Source organism: Lactuca saligna, chromosome 8, assembly GCF_052625555.1.
Source record: "Lactuca saligna cultivar CGN05327 chromosome 8, ASM5262555v1, whole genome shotgun sequence".
In the NCBI taxonomy this organism is placed as follows: Eukaryota; Viridiplantae; Streptophyta; class Magnoliopsida; order Asterales; family Asteraceae; genus Lactuca; species Lactuca saligna.
This window is the reverse complement of record NC_136424.1, coordinates 72,451,862-72,460,236: the sequence shown is the minus strand read 5'-3', so window position 1 is coordinate 72,460,236 and position 8,375 is coordinate 72,451,862. Positions and strand designations below refer to the sequence as shown.

The window sequence follows — 8,375 nt, the reverse complement described above, 5'->3', positions numbered from 1 at the left end:
CCTACTAAGAAGGTTGCCAAAACACCTCACGAGACGTGGACAAGGAAGGTTCCCTCATTAGATCACATCAAAGTTTGGGGTTGTGAGGATTTTGTGAGATGCGAGACTAACTTAAAGCTCAAACCTCATAGGGAGAGATGTATTTTCATCGGCTAACTGTAGAAGTCCTTTGGATATGTCTTCTAAAGACCGATTGACAATTTTGTCCTCGTTGCGAGGAGAGGGGTTTTCCGAGAGAGAGAACTCATATGCCAAGAGCATAGTGGGAGGCAAATTGACCTTGAAGAGCTTCAATAGTTAATCGATGAAGGAACCTCAAATACTAGCGATCAACCCGAGGAGGAAACTCCTGTTGAACCAATTGACGAGTCTTTACCTCTGAGGCATTCCAGTAGAGTTAGTGTTCTACCTATGTTATATGGTTTTCATATAACAACTGAAGGTGATAGATTTATCAGCGATAGTACATTGATAATTTTGGATGAACCTAACAACTATAGGGAAGCCATGGCAGGCCCCAAGACTACTAAATGGAAAAAGGCAATGGACAGCGAGATTCACTCCATGTATGAAAATCAAGTTTGGAACTTTGTTGACAATGTACCGGATCGTAAGATAGTTGGGTGTAAATGGATCTTCAACAAGAAGACCAACATGGATAGGAAAGTACACACATGTAAGGCAGGGTTGGTTGCGAAGGGCTTTACTCAAACTCAGGGAGTTGACTGTGATGAGACCTTCTCACCAGTAGCGAATATTACATCTATAAGGGTTATGCTTGCCATAGTTGCATTTCATGACTATAAAATATGGAAAATGGATGTCAAAACCGCTTTCCTTAATGGAAAGTTGGCTGAAGATGTTTACATGTTTCAGCCAGAGGGGTTTGTGAATGTAAAGTACCCTAATAAAGTGTGTATGCTTAAGAAATCCATTTATGGATTGAAACAAGCATCTCACAGATGGAATCTTTGTTTCGATGAGAAAGTCAAAGAGTTTGGATTTTCAAGAAGCGAGGATGACTCTTGTGTATATGTCAGATCTAGTGGGAGTATAGTTAGCTTTCTGGTTGTATGTGGATGACATACTACTCATAGAGTCATAGGAAATGACATCCCAACCTTGTAGGAAATTAATTCCTGGCTTGGGAAGTGTTTCACTGTGAAGGACCTTGGAGAAGCTACCAATATTCTAGGGATAAGGATATTGAGAAACATGAGTAAAAGACTAATAGGACATAGTTAAAGTACCTACTTAGACAAGGTGTTGAAGTGTTTTAGCATGGAGAACTCCAAGAAAGGTGACTTACCTATTCAAATCCATACCAAACTAAGTAAGACTCAGAGTCCGAGTACCGAGGCTGAGATAGCAGAGATGAGTCAAGTACCATATGCTTCTGCATTTGGCTCGATCATGTATGCTACGACTTGTACTTGCACTGATGTGGCCTTTACTTTGAGCATGGTCAGTATATATCAAGTGAATCCTGGTAAAGCTCACTGGATTTCAATAAAGAACATTCTTAAGTACCTACGGAGGACTAAGGACTGGGTTCTTTCCCTCGGTAGGAGTGATGACTTGAGAATGACAAGGTATTATGACTCCATTTTTCATACGGACAGAGATAATTTGCGCTCTCAGTTAGGCTGGGTGTTTACCCTAAATGGATTCGGTTATTCTTGTGTTTCACTTTGCATGTTTTGACTTCTCGAATAATAATATTATTCAAACTATCCACAGTCGATCATACTTTGGAAGTTGGTTATGAGGCTAGACTATCATGAATTGGTTTGTAGGTTATCTAAGGTGTTAGACATAGCAAAAGTATGCTACAATGTTCATGAGTGCTCCTGAAATAAGATTTGAGTATTGGATAAAACCCACGCTCACATGAATCACTTCATGGAATTTATCATGAGTGATTATGAGACAATAATATCATATAGTCTTCAAACCAAGATATATGAGTTGTTGACTATGAGTTGGTTATGCATTGATGATATGAAAACGCATCAGTAATTTGATGTTATAAAACATGTCGTTGTGCATGATTTAAATAGTACTTAGTGCAAACATATAATTTCGAAGTTTATCTGTTCCGTTTATCCTAAGAGGATTAAAAGCAATATCTTGGACCCCTCGATGATTTTTTTTGTGACTTATGTCTCGGGCCCGGTCAGAACTAAATTGATGTATTCAATTATGTTCTATGTCAAAAAAAAAATCAGAAATCGGGAAACAAATTACAGGACAATAAGTATGATTATGATCCATGTATTTGTCCACATGATATCTTAAAGAACAGAGGATTATATGATCCCTTATCTAAAGGACGTGTGACTGACTAGGTCAGAGTTCGACAATGGATTTTGATAGCTACAATTGCTAATTGGATTTTGATGTTACATTGACAGTTATAGTTATTATACTTATCCAAGTAGGAGACTGTTGGATTAGGTGTCTAAGCCCATAACTATAACTAGAATGTACTTAACCCGAGAGTAGCATGGTCCTTTTGGGTGGCCTTCACCAGTGCACTTTGATAAGATGGACTTTTGAGAATAAGGTTATCGGTGATTTATTAATATATTATAAGTATAATATATTAATTGATAAATCATATTATTTAGTTAGTATTGATCAAGAATTAATTTGGAATTAATTTAGTGATCAAAAGAGATTGATTAAATATATAGGGACTGATTAAGTAAATCAACGATTCTTATAGTGTGTGCCAATGATCCATGGTTAATTAGGATGGGCTAAACCAATATGATAGTCCATGGACGTTTAACCCATGGAGCCTAAGTAATATGAAGGGTCATGGTGCATTAGGATTTGCATGGATGAAACCCTAGCCTTTGTAACATTATAAAAGCAAACCCCTAGAGCTAAAATTGACTGCTCATTCATTCTAAGAGAGTGATAATCGATTTTGAGCTAACTAGCCTATTCTATCATGCCTCCTCTTACATTTGGTGTTTGTGACACATTAGAGGCATCACACTTGAGGTGCTAATGCTTTCTAAGGCCAAGAACTACAAACTACACCAAGACGTATTCATCTAACTTGGTTTTTATGTTGCATATGCTATATTGTATGCTAGTTAGGATGTATGCTTTGGAAATTTTTAAATTGCATATATACTTAGAGAAAACATAGATCGAGAGCATCTAGGGTTGCATGTGCACTATAAGAGTGTTAGAGTGCTTAAAACCCAACAGTAATGATCCAATTCAAGAAAATAGATGACGTCCGAAGCTACGCAAAAAGCATCATAAGGCTCAAAAAAGACAAGGAGATCCAAAAAAGGAGCAACCAAACAAGCTCATACGATCACCATAATAGGAAGACCGAATCATCGACAAAAATATCATACAAGATATAACCATATTCCAAACCTGATCATTATAAGGTTAATGCCTTTGAAGATGAAGGAGAGGAAGAACAGTGTCCTAAGATTAATGACTATTGCTCTTATGTGGATAATTCAGGTATAATATTTGCTATGTAGGATCTTGGAGACAAAGCAAGATAGCTAAGGAAGGGAGAAAAATCCACCACTTGGAAGGATAAATCCAAATGGTGTGCATACCATGAAGACTTACAGAAAATTGCATAGCTCTCAGGAAGGAGATTAGCTATCTCATAGCCAAAGGATATCTCAAAGAAATCATTGGAATAACAAAGGAAAGATCCAAAGAGAAATGATATTTTCATATTTATACACATTTTTAGGGAATATTTTAATACATTTTATTTAATATTTTGTTTGTTTGCAAAGATATGTGGTACTTATTGAATTAAATTATATTTTGCAGCCAATAGGAACACTATTAAAGAATAGGTTCAAAAATTGACAACAATTGGGGCTTTGGAGGATGGAAGCTTAAAAGAAGAAAATTTCAGCAAAAAACCCAAGACACAATGTGGCCATAAACATCACAACGTGAAGTAAGTATTCTAGAAGATAAGTACCCAGAAAGTAAGAATGCTTGCCCGATAATGTTTTGGATCATTTTAACGGCGTGAAATCCTTGTTCACATCGTGAAGCATGGAATTTCCAAAACTATAAATACTCCTTCATTCTTACGATTTGAGGAGGCTTTTCAAGGTTTTTGGAGAGCTTTCTGGAGGAGAATTATTATGAGAAACCGAATTTAAAGTCTAGAAAGTGCACAAAACATCCTTTGGAAGGAGAATTGCTTGGAGATCAAGAGATTGAAGAACACCTCATTACATTGGTTTGATTACTTTAGTTATGTCAATTCATGTTGAACTTGTGTCTATGTTTTCAGCTATGATTAGCTGAATTTAGTTGCTTTCGTTTAGCTAGATGAAGCTTTAACTCTATGGTTTAGCTATCTTATTTATGGATCATAAAAGTTGGTTCTATGATTGTGTTTCAATATCATTACCTAGCATTCTAATATTTGTGATGTTGATTGCTTGAATTCAGGTACTATGTAGCTTAATCACCATTAAATTACATGATTTGTTACCTAGTTGTTTAGCTACTATTAAATTACTAGATCTAGGATCGACTAAATCTTAGATAAGTGATAAAAGTAACTAACTTAGATGTGCTGGAGAACATAAATTATGACCATAATTGTGTTTGCTTAGATAAATCTTACATAGCCCATATATAACTAATAACTAATTCGGTGTCTTGCTTATGTATGACCATACAAGGTAGTTCATGAATTGGTAAAAAGATTAGTAAATTTGGACTTGAATTGATAAGCGAATAATAATTAGTAACCAACTTTAATAATCCATAATTAGTAGCTAAGCATAGAGGATAAATGGATTCGAACTAAACGGAGGTTATTTTTAGAATATTGATTAAAACTATTAGTTAATTGTTTAAGTTTGTTTGAACTTGCAAAATCTACAGAAAAACCATTAATTTTTTTCTTATTTAGGTTAATTTTTAGTAATTAGGTTAGTCAACTAAATATGTTCAATGTGTTCGATACCCAACTGTTTGTGCTATATTATTTGTGAGTAGATCCATTGCCTTAGTCGTAAAAGTTAGTTAGATAGTTGATAAAACTAATAGGTGTAAAATTACGAAATTCAAGTTTTTGGTGCTGTTTTTGGGGAACTACTATTTCAGTTATTAGTTTAATTACTTTAGGTTTATTGATCCTATTTTTTGGGTAAAAACCGCAAAAAGTTAATTTTCCTACAAAATTTAATTTTGTTCAAGAACCTCGACTTCATGACGTGGTGGCCTTCTCCACGATGTGATATTGGTGATATTATTATTTTAGCTTTTTTTTTCATTCTGTCGACTTGTTCTGCTTCACCACGAGCTGGTATCATTACCACAACGTGGTGATCAGTAGGGAATTTTTAATTACTTTTTGTTCGTTTTTACGTTTTTATTTCTGTTTTTGCAGTAGTATATAACCTGTGGATCAAACACACCTTTAATACCACCGCTTGAAGATCTAGAGTCAATTTTTCAGAAAAAAAAGGACATTAACGAAGGAGAATCAGACACACCAAAGAAATCACCATTCAAGGATCTAGAATCAATTTTTCATAAAAATAAAGGCAAGCACATAGGAGAGTCAAACAACATCTCAAAACACGAAGGCACTTTTGAAGGAGTTCAAAACACTCCTAATAAAAAGGAATCTGGTTACGAAACAGACAAAAGTGGTGAACCCAAAGGCGAGCCAAAAGACAAAATGGCGGATATTCCTGACATGACAATGGAGGCCTACAAGAAAAGAATACGAGGGGACACTGGTCCTGCACTTGTGCAAACCGTAATTCCCTTTACTGCTACTTTCGTGCTTAAGGGACATATCCTTACCGCACTAAAGGGTATTCCATTTTCTGGAAAAGACCATGAAGATGCATACAATCACCTCGATGAAGTCAATGATATAGTTGGCTATTTCAACATTCCTAATGTTCCTCGAGATACTGTCTTGTTAAGAATTCTTTCGGTTACTTTTGAAGGAGCATCTAAAGACTGGTTAAAGGCACTTTCACCAGGCTCAGTCACCACTTGGGCACATATGTGTGAATAATTCCTCCAACAATTTTGTACACCATCTAAATTTTCTAAACTCAAGAAGTCTATAGCAAACTTTGAGCAAAAAATTAGGGAGTCCTTATACGAAGCTTAGGAGAGATATAAAGGTTTAATAAAAAATTGTCCCCAAAATGATTTAAACGAGCAATAAGAGGTTTCGATCTTTTATGATGGGGTGAAATTCATGAAAAGGCAACTCCTTGACTCACAAGGACCTTTAGCTAGGAACAATCCTACTGAGATAAAATAATAATTTGAAATTTTTTTGAAGCAGTCATAAGAATATCACAACCCTCTTAATGATGGAGCAAGGGGAATCGGGTGTAACGTCTGATTCCTAGTACGCATTTGATTGTAATTTATTCAATTTTGTAGAGCTACTCAACGATTTGGAAGCCCCAAACTCGTCGAGTAGAAATTAGAATTGTAACATCCAAAAATTTTACACCAAATTTAAGCTTTTTTATTCATAGATAAAACCAATAAGTATTTGCTTACAAAATGTTTTCAAATAATTATTCATCAGAGAATCCCAATAACTTGATCAAAAGGATGAGGAGCGGTACGGTCATGCCTTCTCCTTGCCATGATCTCCTGTAGTACCTGAAATGATAAACTAAAACTGTAATCCCAAGGTCTTAGTGAGCTACCCCAAATTACCAATACCACACTGATAATACCATATCAATAACAGACAATCAACAACATGCATACTAGGCCATCGACATGATTGGACCGCCCTGTAGGGCCTACAGTCTATCTGAATCTGTCCTGAGCCTTCGGCATAACTGGACCGCCATGTGGGCCTACAGTCTACCTGGGCCACTTGTAGGGTGTGTTGACCTTCAGCACAAAGCAGGACCACCTCAACCCAAACAACAAGTAAATAACCATGTGTACATAACTAGCATATACTGGCATATATAAACACATACATATCTATCTTACTGATCATCAATCGTAGCAATCTCTCATAACTAGAGCATCGACCTAGCAGGCCACTATCATACCAATCCCTACGGATCATAAGAGCATAACATACTGTCTATCTTGATTCTGATCTAACAGATCATAACCATAGGTAGCATACCATAACAATAACAACTAAAGGTCCGACCTTGGTGCCTTGGACCCTATTAATATAGTGAGGCTAACTCACCTTGCAGATGTCGACTCGGTAGATGAACTCCAACCCTCGAATCATTGTCAAAAGCTCCACCACCTGATACCATAGCTTAATCATACTCATAAGTTCCCAACCTTTCAAGGTACCCCAACAGTCAACTAATCAAACCCGGGTCAAAATCAAAGTCATCAGTCAAGGTCAACAGTCCATGTTCACCTTAATTCGCTGAGTACCCTCGACTACTCGTCGAGTCACGGAGTGACTCGTTGAGTTCCTTTGGTTTATGATTGAACCCTAAGGCCACTCGTCGAGTATTCCTTCTTGAAACTCAACGGTTACACACGCATACATAAATTGGGGAAACTCATCCGACTCGTCGAGTTGTTCATCCAACTCGTCAAGTCTACAACAATCTTCATCAGACTCGCCTAGTTGTTCATCCAACTCGTTGGGTCCAGGCTTATCTTCATGAGACTCGCCGAATCAACCTTGCGACTCGTTGAGTTCCTTCAGTTCTTAAGCCATACAGACTTCTTTAAGCCATGCAGTGGCTCCAAATTATAGATCCAAGCTTCTAAGGCATGATTTTCACGTAAAGTTGCAAACTTTACGTGCATTCATAGCTGCAAAGGCTCCAAATGTCAAATCCAAGCTCACAATGGGGTTTCATACTTCAAAGAGGCTTCATATACATCCACATTTGGGGCTTTATGACTTTAGAACCCAAGAAGGGTCCAGATCTGAAGTTACCACTTCAGATCTAGCTCATATCCCACATTATCATCTCAACCGACCCATAAAAACCCTAGATCTCAACCAAAAGAGGTCTAGAAGAAGAATGAAGTAATGGGGATGACTTGATACCTCCAAATGATGCTATATGAGGTAGATTCCTGATTTCCCACACCACCTTGCCACTAGCCTTTTTTCCTCCAATATCTTCTTCTCAAAAGATCCCCGCTCCAAAGCTTTAGACACACAAGGATGAGGCACCAACGAGTTAGGGTTTTCTGAGCTCTCAATGGACTGCAAAGAGGCGAAAGGAGGCTTATGCTTCCTTAAATAGGGTACAAAACCCTAGGATATAGGGTTTCATCTGCCAGCTCCTACTTGTCGAGTCCCTTTATGGACTCGGCGAGTAGGCCACTAAATACGCGATCCCACCTCACTGCTACTCGACGAGTAGGGCAAC

General features: G+C 37.2%; 1 non-coding gene across 1 annotated transcript; it reads right to left on the bottom strand.

Annotated features, from left to right (window-relative positions):
* Positions 1-6,088: 6,088 nt before the first annotated feature.
* LOC145013519 (small nucleolar RNA R71) lies at positions 6,089-6,195 on the bottom strand. Its single transcript, XR_013665073.1, has one exon. It is a non-coding gene; the product is annotated as a small nucleolar RNA R71 (small nucleolar RNA).
* Between the last annotated feature and the right edge of the window lie 2,180 nt (positions 6,196-8,375).